Here is a 15,838-nt window from a genome sequence, read left to right as displayed (position 1 = left end):
GATCTAAATATATTATTCACACCTCCGGATTTATATCACAGTTCACATATGACTTGTATGCAACTGATTTGTTAAATATTTTAACTGTATTTCAATAATAGCCCATTTATTTCAGTGGTGCACAGCTCTTTCCTAGTTTGTACACTGTTAAGACTTTTCATCGCCACTTTACGGTAACATACTGGCGTCACTGTTGCCAGCGTCATACCGTGACGCCGTGTTACGGTAGCTTACCGTTCTGCAGGATGATACCGTTTTTTGCTGGTGTGGTATAATACTCCTGGACAAATTATGGTTACGCACCGTAGCCTTTTTTACAGTATCTCACTGGCGACAGTGACGCCAGTGAGATACCGTTATGTCGTAAATTACGTCAACAAAGTAACATCATACTGTGATTAAGAAATTGGTATACTACCGTTTATTCACGGTATGTCACTGTAAGCCCGCTGCAAGGTAATAAACTGCAATATATTAACCAGTAACTTACCTTTATCACCAAAATATTCATCTCTGCTAGAGGATACCGTGTCCCAACAGGCGGTCATTTACTGTTTAACAGGTCGTAATTGACCGTAATTTCAGTTAACAGTAACATACTGTAAGAGACTGGAGGGTTCCAAAGAAATTTGATGGATAGATAGATAGATAGATAGATAGATAGATAGATAGATAGATAGATAGATAGATAGATAGATAGATAGATAGATAGATAGATAGATACACACACACACAAAATATAATTCATGTGCTTTACACCACTTTATTTCAGTTCTGATTTTCCTCTGCAGAAATACACATTTCCTTTTTTTTTTTTTTTTGCCTGTCCCGTTTGGCTCTTTTGCCATCAGAATTATTGTCTAAAGGCAAAGAAAGATGCCCAACGGATTTACTTTACCAAATTGACCATCCCAGCCTTGCCATAATGGTCTATTTGATTCACCTTTTATTGTTTATTTTATTTTCACTTGCTGAATACGGGACAGACTTGACTGGGGGAAAGAAGGGGAGAAAGAAAGAGGGAAAGAGAAACAGCTGAGAAGAGGGACGGGGGAGAAGGGCAAAAAACAAAAACCAACAGAATGGGCAGAAAAAAAAATAAAGAAAATGCATATATCGATCACCTGGATCACCTGTTGAGAAAGAAAAAGGAAAACAAGCAGAAGAGAACAAGAGCAATAGAATAAACAACATCACAATGATATATATGGGAATATAACAGTAAATACTAAATATTAAACATTATTGTGCAGCACATAAGATCAACAGAACACAGTGTGCTTTGAGGTAGGAGCCAAAAAGGGTGTAGTTTGTGTGTGTGAGCACCCGTGTGTACACCTGTGAGCATGGACGCGCTTGTTTTTTTTAAAAGGTTCCTTCATGTAATGATCTGCTAGAGGGTGTGGGGGGGCCACAGCCCCGTCCCCCAGGGCATGAAGCAGGTATGGAGGAGATCAAAACTCCAGACATCCAGAGGCCCTCAGAACACAAGAGACCAAGGAAGACCAACAGAGGGGCAGCCATGCCACTGTCCCAGAAAGAGCTGAGGAGAGTCCCGGATGAGGGCTCACTCAGCAGCCGCGGAGCAGAAGCCAGGGGGAGTTGCAGTGACGCGCCCGTGAGCTCCGCCGGCAGCCAGCTGCGCCTGAGTAACCGAGCCCCAGGCCGAGAGGCCGGGGGCACCCCACCTCCGAAGTGGCCCGAGCGAGCCCCAGGCTCCAGGCCCCGATAAGCGGCCGCCAAGGAGTGAGCCGGTGTGTACCTGGACGCCCATCCCCAGACACAAAGAACCAACAACGCACCGATGTCTGATGGAGTCCGCCACTGGCAGGGGAAGTGGTGGTGGGGGGAGATAGGCCTCCAAACCTTGGAGGGCCTGAGATGTCCCCAGAGAGGTGGCGTCTGATACCCAACCTAACATATAGACACAGACATACAGGCACACACAGATACAAACATCCATTCCCACCCTCATGCTCTCATATGCACTTGCTCCACACTCAACCAATGTGGAGACAGACATGAAGAGACGCTGTACACACAATCACACTCCCCAAGCGTACTCTACGAACCGGGTCTAGGTACCCTTGCCCCTGGAGGGGGGAACTGCACCCAGACCCAGGTGGTGTTACCCTTTTCCCTGCGGTGGGGAGAGGCAGACCGCCCCGACTCCGCAGCAGCAGGGAGGCCCCACACTCCAGACCGCAGTCGGACGGCCAACTCCTCCTCCTAGCCCCCCTGCTCCAGCGGGCCGCAGAGAACGGGGGTGAGAGAAGACTCCAAACCTCCCTCCACCCGCTCATTGTAGTGTTGATGCATGTGTGTTCTAAGGTACATTTAAAACCCAGGAGGGCATGGAGCTACCTGCCAGAGAGCAGCAGGTATGCGCCTAGTCCCTCATGCTAGCCCTCAATGTCTACGTGTATTTAAAATTGAGAGGTGGGCAACGACGCCAGGGGTGAGGTGTACACCCTGATGGTAATTTGGATTCCGTGTATCGTGCCCACCCCCAAGATCCTATATCTATGTGTAATGAGAGTGTGAGTAACGTGAATGTCTAAGTTGTGGGATAAAATTGAGGCAGAGGCAGCCAGAAGGGGACAGAGGAGGGGGGGGGGGGGGGGGTAGCCTCCTCTGCACCCTGGTGACATACCCCTACTCCAAGGCCCTGAATGTGTGGGTGGTTGTGGTGGAGCGGGAAGAGGGAGGCAGCTGGAGATGGGGAGGGAAGGAAGGGAGGGGCAAGTGACCCCTCCCTGGGGCCAGCTCCCCTGCTGACCCCAGTAGGCACCCCCATACTCCGCGACCCGCCAGGGAAAGGGGGCCCAGGCCCATCCAGACCGGGGCCCAGTGCAGCAGCGCCTCCCGGCCCCACAGAGCCCGGGACAGTCCACCCAACCCCACCACAGAGAAAACTGCACCCACCCCACCATCCACTCATCTTCCAGACTACATAAGACAATAGACGCCCAGGCTGAGATCTTCCTCCACCTCTCCTGTATCTCCCCCTCCTGCAGAGAGAGTTCCTGAAGAGCGGAAAGCTCCTGCAAGATGTGACAATCTCCCCCACCAGTTGAAGAGCCCCCCAGGTGGCTCGACGCACCGGCGGCACCCTGCGCCAGGGCTGGGCCCCCATGTACCCACCCGCCCACAACCCCGGCAACACACCAACCAGGACCCAAGCCCCCGAGGCCCGGCCAGGGCCCCAGCCCAGAGACGGAGCGCCCCCAGAACCTCACGCCCATCCCGGACCCACCCAGGGGCAGCCAGGCTACCAGGTCAGTAACCCACATCCGTCAGCACAGACCCTCCCCTAGCCCCGCTGCATGCAGCCACGAGGAAACAGTCACCCGAGAGCCAACAGAGCCCCTAACCGGACATGACCGCTACCCCGGATTGAGCCCCCCAAGGAAGATGCCTCCGGGGAACCCCCCGACGCCCTAGGCCTGTCCCTACCCCCACACCAATCACAACAGTGAAGGCGGGACCAAACTATGACCCCCCCACCCCCACTAGGTGATGGAGCTGATCAAAGGAGCCCAGAGCAATTGATCTGGTGTGGTGGCAGAGGCTGTATCAAGACTGATGTAATCTAATAGATAATTTCTATATTGGTTAGAATTAAGATTATTTTTATTTTTCCAGTTCATGAGGACTGTTTTCTTGGCTATGCATAGGGCAGTGAAAACCATATTGATGAGAGATTTTTGAGTTTTGTGATTATGCTTAGTTGTAGCTTCATTTAAAGGAAGAAGAGGTTGTGAATTGGAGCCAACACAGGAAGAGAGATTGAAGCCATATGTGCAGAGGAATGCTGTGACATACATACTACCTCCTTTGTTAACAGGCAAGCTAACGGTCTCTTTCTCCTTTTATGGAAATGTTTTTGTATTTTGAACATGTCACTCCTACTTCCTTGAAGGCTCAAGTATAAATAAAGCAAGCTCTGAAAGCCCTGGGCGGTTTTTCCTCTGTCTCACTTCTGTCCTGCACACGTCTGGTGCAGGATGGATTGGACGGTGAGGGACAATCGTCCATGTGTGCACATGTAAAAGATATCTTGAGTCTGAGTTCCTTTGCCTTCTACAATTTCTCCTCACACATATGGACTATATTCTTTTCTGAAGTGACATTATCTAAGCTGCCCAACAAACACACTAAGGGGGAAGTTGGAATGTTACATTTCAGACACTTTGATAAGTCCTCACATATCTCGTGCCAAAACTTCTGAACTGGTGGACAGAACCAAAAAGCGTGGATATACTTGTCCGGTGAATTGGTTTGGCAGTGTGAGCAGTTGTTGGTAGACGTAAAGCACATCTTGAACATCCGATGACCTGTATAGTGCACTCTATGTAATATTTTGTATTGAATTAATTGAAGACTGGGATTTCTGATTAGATGAAAGGTTTTTAAGCAAATCTGAGACCAGAAGTTTAGGTCTAAGTTAACTGATAAATCCGCTTCCCATTTTGCAATAGGAAGTGATATTGATTCATCTGTTTTAGAAAGCATTCTATATATTTTGGACAGTAATTTGGGGGTTTTAAGAGTAAGAAATTGAACCACACTTGGTGGTGTTTGTAGTTCAACTTGACCCGGTTTAAATTTCTTTTTTACTATGGATTTAATTTGTTGATATTCTAAAAATCTTTTCTTGTTGATCCCATATTGTGTAACTAGTCCGTCAAATGAAATAAATTCTGTTCCTTCTAGTATATGTTCTAAATATTTGATTCCTTTACCACTCCAATCTGAAAAGTTTATCATATTATTGTTTTGTAATATGTCAGGGTTGTTCCAGATAGGTGTACGTTTGCATGGGATTAATGAAGATGCCGTCAATTTTAGAAACTCCCACCATGCTGTCAGAGAAGAGCTGATGTTGATGCTTTTAAAGCATTCATGTCATTGGATGTTTGAGCTGATAAATGGTAGGTCTGAGATCTCTAGATTATTGCAAAGTGCTTGTTCTACATCTAGCCAAGGTTCATCTAAGAGGGTGTGTTTTAGCCATCCTGAGATAAACTGAAGCCTGTTGGCTAAGAAGTAGTGCTGAAAGTTAGGTAGTTCTAATCCTCCTCTATCCTTGGTCTTTTGTAGTGTTTTTAAGCTTATACGTGGGGGTTTATTTTTCCAAAGGAATTTGGACATACATGAATCTAGAGATCTGAACCAATCTTGTGGCGGTTTAGTTGGGATCATTGAGAATAAATAATTTATTTTTGGTAAGACCATCATTTTTATAGCGGCAACCCTTCCCATGAGTGATATGGGTAGACATTTCCACCTAGCCAGATCATCTTCTACCTTCTTCAAAAGTGGGATATGGTTTAATTTAGTTAGATCTGCAAGCTTGGGAGAAACATTAATAACTAAATATTTTATATTTCCCGATTGCAGTGGTGTAGAAGAGGAATTATGGAGGGAGCAATTAATCGGTAGGACTGTAGATTTGGACCAGTTAATTGAGTAATCTGATATTCTTGCAAAAGAGTTTATCAATTCAATCACCCCAGAGATATTGGTTTGTGAATTTTGGAGAAAGAGTAACACATCATCCGCATAAAGGCTGATTTTATGTTCCACGTTCTTGCATTTTATGCCCTTAATTACTGAATTCTGTCTAATTGCTGCTGCTAGTGGTTCAATAAAAATTGCAAATAGTGAAGGGGAGAGTGGGCATCCCTGCCTGGTGCCCCCTCAAGAGACAGAAGCTGGAGGATGTCTGGTCATTTGTTCTGACACAAGCTGTTGGGGAATTATATAATATTTTTAACCAGTTGATGAAAGAGGATCCAAAACCAAATTTTTGTAAAGTTGCAAAAAGAAATTTCCAGTTAACTCTGTCAAATGCTTTTTCTGCATCTAAAGAGAATATTGTAGTTTCTAGGTTTTTACTGTATGAGTAGTCTATCAAATTAAGTAATCTGCGTGTATTTGTTGATGAGTGCCTACCTTTTATGAAACCAGTTTGGTCAGGATGAATTAAGAGGGGGGTTATTTTCTCCAGTCTCTTTGAGAGAGCTTTGCAGATCATTTTAAGGTCTACATTTATAAGGGATATTGGACGATAGCTTGAGGGATATACAGGGTCTTTGCCTGGTTTTAGCAGGAGATTAATGTTTGCAGAATTGATATTTGATGGAAGTCTGCCCTTTTCTTTGATTTCCAACAACGTTCTGTAGAAAACTGGTGCTAGAATCGACCAGAATTCTTTGTAGAATTCTGCAGGAAAGCCGTCTGGACCTGGAGCCTTATTATTGGGCATACTTATCAGGGCTTCCTGGAGTTCACCTGGTGTCAGTGATGAATCCAGTGCCATTGCTTGAGTGTCTAATAATTTTGGAAGAGTTATGTTGTCCAAAAACTGATCAATTTCTTTTTTAGATGGGTTTATTTGTGGTGAATACAACGTTTTATAGAAATCCCTGAAAATGTTGTTTATTTGTATCGGTTCATATATTGTGTTCCCAGATAAATCTTGAACAGCACAGATAGTTGTTTTTTCTTTATTTATTTTTAGCTGGTTTGCTAGAAATTGACCAGATTTATTACCATGTTCATAATTTTGTAAGCGTAGTCTTTGTACTAAGAATTTTGTTTTTTTATTAATTATCTCATTTAATTCTAGTTTTGTTTTGCGTATTTTGTTCAGTGTTTCCTGATCTTGGTGGGACGCGTAGGCTTCTTCTAGTGATTTGATGTTTTTTTCTAATTCCTGAATATTTTTGTTTTCTTTTTTCTTTTTATGTGATGAGAAAGAAATTATTTTACCTCTCATCACAGCTTTCTCTGCTTCCCATAGAACAGAAGCTGATGTTTCGGGAGTGTCATTATAGTCTAAATATGAAGTCCACTCTTTTTTAAAATATTTAATAAATATTAATAAATAAAGTCTTCATCTTTAAGTAGTGAAATATTAAATCTCCAGTTTTTTCTTGGCGTAGTATTATTCTTGTGCATTAGTGTTAAAGATACAGGACCACGATCGCTGACAGCTATAGGGTGAATCTCAGTGTCTGAAATGTCGTTCAGCAGTGAGCTGCCGACCAAAAAATAATACAGACGAGAGTAAGAGTGATGGACATGTGAGAAAAAAGTATATTCCTTACTGGTGGGGTGAAGGGAGCGCCATGCATCGCAAAGACCAAAGTTGCTCATATACTGTTTGATTATATTTGTGGACTGCCAATTACGCTGAGTTCCCGCTGTATTGAACCTATCCATGTCTTCATTTAGTCCAAGGTTGAGGTCACCTCCAAGAACCAGTGTGCCATCTAAGTGCTCAGAGAGTGCACTGAAAAAACCGTGAAAGAATGAGGGATCATCAACATTTGGACCATATACACTTGCAATACATAGCTTTTTATCAAGTATAGATAGTTTAATGATTAAGAATCTGCCCTCTGGATCTATAACTGTGTCGAGTACTGTGAAATTAATATTTTTATGTATTAAAATTGCTACTCCCCTTTGTCTAGAATTATAACAAGCTGAGAACACATTAGGAAACTCAGGTGTTTTAAGTTCATTCGAACCTCTAAGAGGTCTGTGGGTCTCTTGTAAAAGGACAACATCTGCCTGCAGTTTTTTGAGTTGGTTAAATATTTTTAACCTCTTTTCTCTGGAGCCAGCTCCATTTATATTCCATGTAATGAACCTCAGTGTACCCATAGATGTTTGTGTATAACTAGGGATGTATGCTGTGTGTGTCGCTTAGACAGGTGGAGAGAATACGTCACTTGTTCATAAATAAGGAGAAGGAGAGAGAGAAAAAATGTGTGGCGAGATGCTCCCTGAGTCTGACTATGTGTTTGCATATTTACTAATATGAGTAGGCTTGGCTTAAGTGTGTGTATCCTAAACGACTGTGTGCGCTGTCTGACTGAAGTAAATGTGCTGCCGTTGAGCGCATGGTGCGTATGTGTCGAAATAAAGGATGTTTGTGGATGAGTGTCGAAGCAGGTGATCGAGGCAGTGAAAGGAATAAAGAAAGAAACCAAGGACAGGGGTGGGCAGCATAAAACCAAGAGGGGGAAAAGAGAGGAAAAAAAAAAAAAAAAAAAAAAAACGAGAAGAAAAAAAAGACAAAGCGTAAACATTCCAATTAAATCACTGACGGAGAGTGACGGTGTTAATTCTGCTATGAAATCACACTTTAAGATGCGATTTGATACCGGTAAGTTAAACAGATGTTAATGCAAGTTAGTGTGAGTGGATAGGGAAAGGGTGTAGCTGATTCTTATCTGGTGTGAGTTTAATACAGCCACGGAGTGATGTTGGGGTCACTGTGGAGCTGTCCGTCCACGTACAGCCGGTCCACAGCGATGACAGCGCGGGAGCCCTTCTGGATGAAGCCGCGTCGGATTGGGAAGAGGACCCTGCGTCGTTCCAAGATCTCTTTGGGGAACTGGTCGTTCACGCTGAAGTCCGTTCCTTTTAATTCCCTGCCGCGGCTTTTCACATGTTCCTTTTGTTTGAAGTGGCCGAATTTGGCCACGATAGGACGTAGTCTCCCGGCCGTAGCCCGAATGGGGCCGAGGCGATGTACCCGATCGAAGACGATGTTCTTCACAGTGTCCTCCGGCAGCTTCAGGTGGGTTTTGATGAAGCTTTTTACCGTGGTCTCCGCGTCCTCTCCAGCGGCTTCTGGAATACCAGAAAATACCAGATTATCACGCATGCTACGAGCTTGTAGATCAATAACTGTTTCTTTTATTTTTTTATTTTCTCTATTGAGCTGGGTAACATTTTCTGTGAGACATTTCACCGACTCCCTTAGCGTGGTATTTTCAGCAGCAAGCGTTTCCACCTGCTCAGGCCCGGCCCTAACCAATCTGGCGCCCTAGGCAAGATTTTAGGTGGCGCCCCCCTACATCGGCAGTGTAGTGTATGTACTCACAAGAAACCGAATAGCTTTGTCTTTGACCTTTTTTTTTTACTTAAAGAAAGAAAATTCACAATCAGAATAATTAACAAGATAAAAAAATATATGAATAAATAAATGAATACAAAAAATAAAAAATGAATATATGAAATACAATAAATTTTACATACATAAACACAATAAAACGTGTCAACAAGTTGGATAAAATAAATTAAAAATACAATATAAATAAGGCACTGCACAAAACAAGATATTAAATAAACCAGTATGACTTTAACAACTATATTACAAAAAAGGGGATCCTACAGAGTTCTCTAGTTGTGCTTTTTAATACTGCATTAACTAGAATGACTTACAAATTACTGTACACCACCGCCTCATCAACCTCACATCACCTGCTACAGCCTTACTCTCCTAGTCTTTCTTGCAGCAAAGTCATCTACAACATCATCATATGACAACTGATTTGAGACCACATGATTTATGCTTATGATGGAAAGTCCACTGAGACGTTCTTGCATCATAGTAGATCTCAGGTAGGTTTTAATGAGTTTGAGCTTAGAGAAGCTTCTTTCAGCAGCAGCCACTGTAACAGGAAGAGTGGCAAAGATTCTCAGAGCAACCCACATGTTGGGGTAAATTTCTGCCAGCTTCTTCTCATGCAGGAAGGTCAAGAGTTCCATGTTTGTCATGTTCTTTGATGGCAATGGTGGGAAATTCTGCATTTCCATTGCAAGTTCTGTGCCATTAATGTCCGGCTGGCTGTCATGGGTCAGAGTAGTACTCAGTGTTTGGCACTGCTGTAGCAGCTCTTCTTTTTGTAAGTTGTGGAAATTGAGGAGTACTCCAAACTTGTCATTCACCTCTCCAAGGTTCTGAAATCTCTCATCAAGTGAAGAGATGGCTGTATCCACTACCACATTAAAAAATGTGGTTTCCATTTTTTTAAGTGCATCTTGTATGGGCTCATCTGGAGACTCATAACCGAAGTGCCTTTTGGTGGTTCTCAATCGCTTTTGTTTGAGTTCAGCCTCCACATTCATTTCTTCACACATCTCCTTTGCGTTGTCTGTGCATCAGAAAATCCAGTGTTTCTGTAGCTGGTGAGGGAATCTTTGGTTTTCTTCAGCAAGTCGACAGCCACATCTAGCTGCATGGAGGGCGACTGCATGAGTTTACTCACATACTGGATCTTGCTGAGAATGTCATACCAGATGGCTGTACAAATGCAAAAACGATAGGATCCAATCTCCTCAGCCAAAGACTGGGCTTCAACTCTGACCACAGGGTCTGTAGCTGTTTCCCTCACCTCCAGAAGAGCCTCTCTGACTTGCCGAGCCTGATATCTGACTGCCTCAATGCTTTTTATCCTGCTTTCCCATCTGGTCTCAGCCCATGATTTCAAGGTGGTTTTCACATGTTTCAGGAGAACACCCCACCTATGGGTGGAGGCTGAGAAGAGCTTGAATAATTTTGCTAAATGCCCAAAGTAGCCAAGGGCATCTGGTGAGCTTTTTGCAGCATCAGCTACTACCAGATTTAAAGTGTGGGCACCACATGGGACCAAAAAAGCTCTTGAGTTTAGCTGAAGCAACCTTGCCTGAACACCTTTATTTTTTCCCTTCATGTTGGCCCCATTGTCATAGGACTGTCCTCTGCAGTCTTCAAAAGGAATGTTAAGCTCCTCTATCCGTTTTAGCATGAGAGTTGACAAATGATCTCCTGTTGATTCTTCTGCAACATGAAAGCCCAGGAAATGCTCTTTAACTTGTGGTATGTCTTCTTGTGACACTATCCTGACTATGACAGAGAGCTGTTCCTTATGACTCAGATCAGGTGTGCAATCTAAAATGATGGAGAAATACTTTGATGTTTTGATATCTTCTACAATGCGTTTTATTATTCTTGAACTGATGGTGTCAATCAGTTCATTTTGGATTGTTTTTCCCAGATAATGTATGTGACTGCCAGCTCCACTTTCTACTCTACTGACATGCTGCTTCATCACTGGATCAAATTTGGCCATAAGCTCCACTTCTTTCAGAAAATTGCCATTGTCTGGTTTATTTAATGTGTCTGTGGACCCCCTGAAAGCCATGTTTCTTTCAGCTAAGGACTGAATTATTGCCACCAAACGATGTAGAACTTCACGCCACCTTTTTCTCTCAGCCTCAGCAAGTGCCATCTCTTGTTTATCTATTGTGAGTCCTTTCGCAAAACGGACCTCCAAGTCCTTCCATGTTGCCATGTGAGCATTATGCTCCTGGCTATCCTCATGGACCTTGAGCAAGTGGCTTGCATTTTTCCAGACCTTCCCTACTCAGTTTGTAATCTCTCTTGGAAAACATTTTGCAACAGAAGCAGTGCAAGCTATCCTCTTTTTTCGAATACATAAGCCAGGTTCTTCTCACCTTTTCCCCATTGATTAAGAGTCTGTTAAAATAATCATGCTGACACCTTCGCCCGTCTTTCTGTTTCGGGAATGTGAAGTCACTATCAATTACAAATGGACCTCTGTGAACTAACTCTGTTCGTACCTTTTCAGTTAAAGCAGAAGGCCAGTCAGCAGGGTCTATTGGTGCAGCAGGAAGACCGCTTGATGCTGCTGCATCACTGCTGGGTTGTGATGCTGATGCTGCATCACTGGTGGGTTGTGCTGCTGAAGTGGAGGCAGCAGCGGTAGATGTGGTAGATGGCCCAGGGGTGGGATTTAGAAACTTCAACAGTGCATCTGAAGAGAGGAGTATGTGACACCACTGAGTATTAAAGTCTAATAATAAAAACATATGATTCCAGGAATAAAATGAAATGATATAATATAAATGAAAAACCAAAGAGATATATGTATGATGTTAACTGATATGCAAATTAGATTAGATTCAATTTATTGTCATCATTACAGTGAAATGCTGAATAGCAGAATGCAAAGTAACAGTATAATATCATATGAGAATGTTATGTTATGATTATCTTTGACCGAATCACAGCAGTGCTCACATTAAAAAACAGCATTCCCTCTCATGTGATATTGCTTAATTAACATTAATGATGTGCACTTTAACAACTAGGCTTACAACTATAATATATACAGGGGTGGAAAAGTGACTATTACCTGCAGGGTAAACGTTAGCTAACCAGAAGGCAATAACAATGTAAACAAAAAACACCTGCTTAAAAGATGAATACAAATGAGGAATGGTGGGAAAGGTGGGAGTACTGTAATTACCTAACGTTACATTATTATTTTCCATAACAATTTAGCCCCCTCCACAATATTAACTGACGGTAAAACAGTTAACTAGCTATTTATTGATTAGCAATTAGCGAATCATGTAACATTAGCTTAATGCTAAAAGTTTAGGTTACTATCACATTCAGACAAATAATTTCATGTAGGCCAGGGGTGTCAAACTCAAATACACAGTGGGCCAAAATTCGAAACTGGAACAAAGTCGCGGGCTAACCTTAATATTTATTGAAAAAAAAAATCTTCCTCCAGATTTAAGAATGAATCTCTTCTTATGGACTCAAACAAGTTTTGCTGAAAAACTGAATATGGAACAAGCAAAGCTTAATACTAAACAATATATATATTAGCTGTATAATACCAGTAGGCCAGCTCTAATAGTAATTTGGTATGGCTTCGCGGGCCAAATGTAATTAGGCTGCGGGCCAAATTTGGCCCGCGGGCCAGAGTTTGACACCTATGATGTAGGCTAACGTTACCTACCTCTGTCTTTTTCTCGTTTCTCCTCCTCTTCTTTTATCTTTTTTCTTCCCTGGGCACCTGACAGTTTTGGCCTTTTTGACATCTTGTGTTGATTTTTTGATGTGGTGACGTCCAAAAGGAACCATGATACGGGAAGGGAGGGGGCGCACCATGCGGGGAGGGGGGGGGGGGGGGGGGGGCGTAATGTTGTAACAATAATATTTCTATTAAATAAGCTTTACTTTGCATTTTAATTAACGTGGGATTATTTTTTGTATTTAGAAATAATAGTACCAATTTTTTTTTTTTTTCAACATTTGTGGCACTGGCGTGGCGCCCCCTGATGGACGGCGCCCTTAGCATTTGCCTATACGGCCTATGCCACGGGCCGGCCCTGCACCTGCTGCTGGCTGAACTCCAGGGATTCTCGCAAGCATTTAAATTCTCGGTGAAGAATCTCCACCAAGGACAGCCTTGCGTCAAAACTGGACAATCGCTTGTCGATTGACTCCAGTATGTCGGCAATATCTTTGCCGGCTGGCGATGTTGAGCCGGGGGAATCTGCCGGGCGTTGTCTTTTCGACGACGGCGTCTCAGGTTTGGCCGGGGAAGCTGCACACTGGGCCTTCTTCATCACGAGATCCTGAAAGCACTGATCAATATAATCTTGGAGAGTCTCTAAACTCTCCCCGTTGTTCTCCAGGGTGTAGGAGATTATTTAGACAAATATTGTCAGTTATAAAACAATTGATAAGTGTATTTGGTAATAATGAAGCTTAAATGAATTTGTTCAAATCTAAACTACCATTTGCTTTAATTTTCCGCCAAAATCTCCGGCGTCTGACGTCAGTTACAACATGAGTCGCTTACCTTGTCCGTCACTTACCTCTCGTCCGTCTCCTTACCTAAATACACATTTCCAAAATCAAAAACTGAAAAGAACTGAAAACATATTTTCATTGAGGAAGCACTTGTTTTTACTAAACTATGTAATCCATTATTTTCTCAGATGGTTGTACAAACAATAACGATATTATGTCATATCCATATCATGGCAGACAACATATGCTCAAGTGTTGAGTTTTCTTAGTTATATTTTGTAGGGTCTTAAACCTACAATGTGAAGTACCTTGGCATTCATTTTGTTGGCACCATACAAATAAACTGAATTGTAATGAATATAATATCAAGCCCCACACATCTGCCTTTATATACACTTTGTCCAAAATACTGGCTCACACCACCAAATCAATGCACAAAACAGGGTCCACAAGGACATGGATGAGCGTGTGTGGTGTGAAGGAACTTGACTGACCTGCACTGAACCCTGATCTTGCTTTGTGGACTGAGTTCATTGATTTGTAGGGTGAGCCAATACATGTGACAATTAAAGTGTAAGTAGCTGAAATAATTTTTAACAAACGGGTAAAAGAAGGAAAAAAAATCAAAACTGTTGCACTCAAAAAACCTATTGGACAGAGACAGCGTCTTGCAAGATGGCAAGAGAGCTTGTCTTCATTGTTGTTCGTCTTGTGTAAATGTCCAGAAAGCATGGGCCATGGATCATCTGTGGAGACACAGGTAACAACACACTGGTCACTTAAATTATACAAGAAATTCACTAAAAATGGCAAAAACAGTTACCTAATTTGAAGTTCTCCACTCAAATTCAGTAAGCCGCTGGAGGAAAGTTGTGACATGAGGGTTAATCGCTTCACAGTGGTCCGAGTCTTTCTGCTTGTCCCAACCTTGGAGGTACATTTGGTTCCCTCTTCAGGGTTTATCCTTACAAAAAACCTTAAAACATGCCATAATAAATAGTAACATACAGTAACATTGAGTTGTGATTTGAAATAATGAGTTACTTAGGGATAATTTATTCATCATCTATCACTATTAGCTAACTGTTCAAACATACCTCCGAATTAGTTCCAATTTTGCACACGCTGACTCCTGGTATTCCAGGTTCAATACATAGAATGAACCAAAGAAGACTGACATTGCATCAGCAAAGGTGTTCTCTTTGTCCAGCTCAGCAATTACACACCCCTCTGCACTCACCATCCAGCAGGTGGCGGTCATTAAACTTTGTCGTTAAATGTATAGGGGCAACATTGTCATTGTCATTATGCAACATAAAATAATTTCAATACTTCACTTCTTCACACTGTCTAGATAGTCATAAAGCAAATAGCTACGTACAGTTAATTATTAATGGCCTTATGTACATAAGTCCCCTTTTTTTTTTTTTTTTTTTTTGCCTGTCCCATTTGGTTCTTTAGCCATCAGAATTGTTGTCTGAAGACCAACAAGGATACCCAATGGATTTACTTTGCCAAATGGATCATCGTGGCATTGCCGTATTGGTCCATTTGATCGACCTTTGTTTTTATTATTTATTATATTTTATTTTCAGATGTTACAGACGGGACAGACATGAGTGAGGGATAGGAAAGGGAGAGAGAAAGAGGAAGGAAAAGAAAAACAGAAGGGGAGAGGGACAGTGAGAAAGTGGGGGAGAAAAAAAAATCTCCTGGATCACCTGTTGAGAGAAGAAGAATAGAAAACAAGCAAAAAAAACAAAAAACAAAGCAACATACTAAACACAACACCATCGCATTAATCTAGCTAAGTGTAAACAGCAGTAAATACTAAATATTCAATGTTGTTGTGCAGCACGCAGGACAGACAGCGCACAATGTGCTTTGAAGTAGCAGCCAAGAAAGGTGTAATTTAAGTCTACGAGCAGTGAACACCCGTGTGCATACCTGTGTGGATCAGCGCGCTTGTATTCAAATGGTTTCCACATGTAATGGTCTGCAAGAGGATGTAGCGAGCCATAGCCCCGTCCCCCAGGGCATGAAGCAGGCATGGAGGAGATCCAGGCCCCAGACATCCAGAGGCCCCAGAGTGCGAGAGCCCAAGGAGGACCACCGGAGGGGCATCCGTGCCACCCTCATGGGAAGGGCTGAGGATCCCCAGACGAGGCGTCACCCAGTAGCCACCGAGCAGAAGCTAGAGGGGGCTGCACCGGCGTGCCCGCCGGCTCTGCCGGCAGCCAGCTGTGCCAGAGTGAACCGAGCCGCAGGCCCAGAGGCCGGAGGCCCGAGGGCCCCCCGCACCCCGGAGGAGGCCTGACTGAGCAACAGGCGCCAGGCCCCACCAGGTAGCCACCGGGAGTGAGCCGGTACATACCTGAGTGCCCAGCCCCGGACACCAAGAACCACCAATGCACCGAC

The 15,838-nt window shown here is 43.2% G+C and overlaps 1 pseudogene across 1 annotated transcript in view; it reads left to right on the top strand.

Moving 5' to 3' along the window:
- LOC146714760 (E3 ubiquitin-protein ligase RNF19B-like) overlaps positions 1-15,838 on the top strand; it is a 230,548-nt pseudogene that overhangs the window by 173,031 nt on the left and 41,679 nt on the right. The window lies entirely within an intron of this gene.

The sequence above is a fragment of the Copadichromis virginalis genome, linkage group LG3, assembly GCF_057382275.1.
Source record: "Copadichromis virginalis isolate Kocher_CV1m ecotype Utaka linkage group LG3, C_Virginalis_male_GT1.1, whole genome shotgun sequence".
NCBI lineage: Eukaryota > Metazoa > Chordata > Actinopteri > Cichliformes > Cichlidae > Copadichromis > Copadichromis virginalis.
The sequence above is the reverse complement of the archived record's forward strand: the minus strand, read 5'-3'. Positions and strand labels throughout refer to the sequence as shown.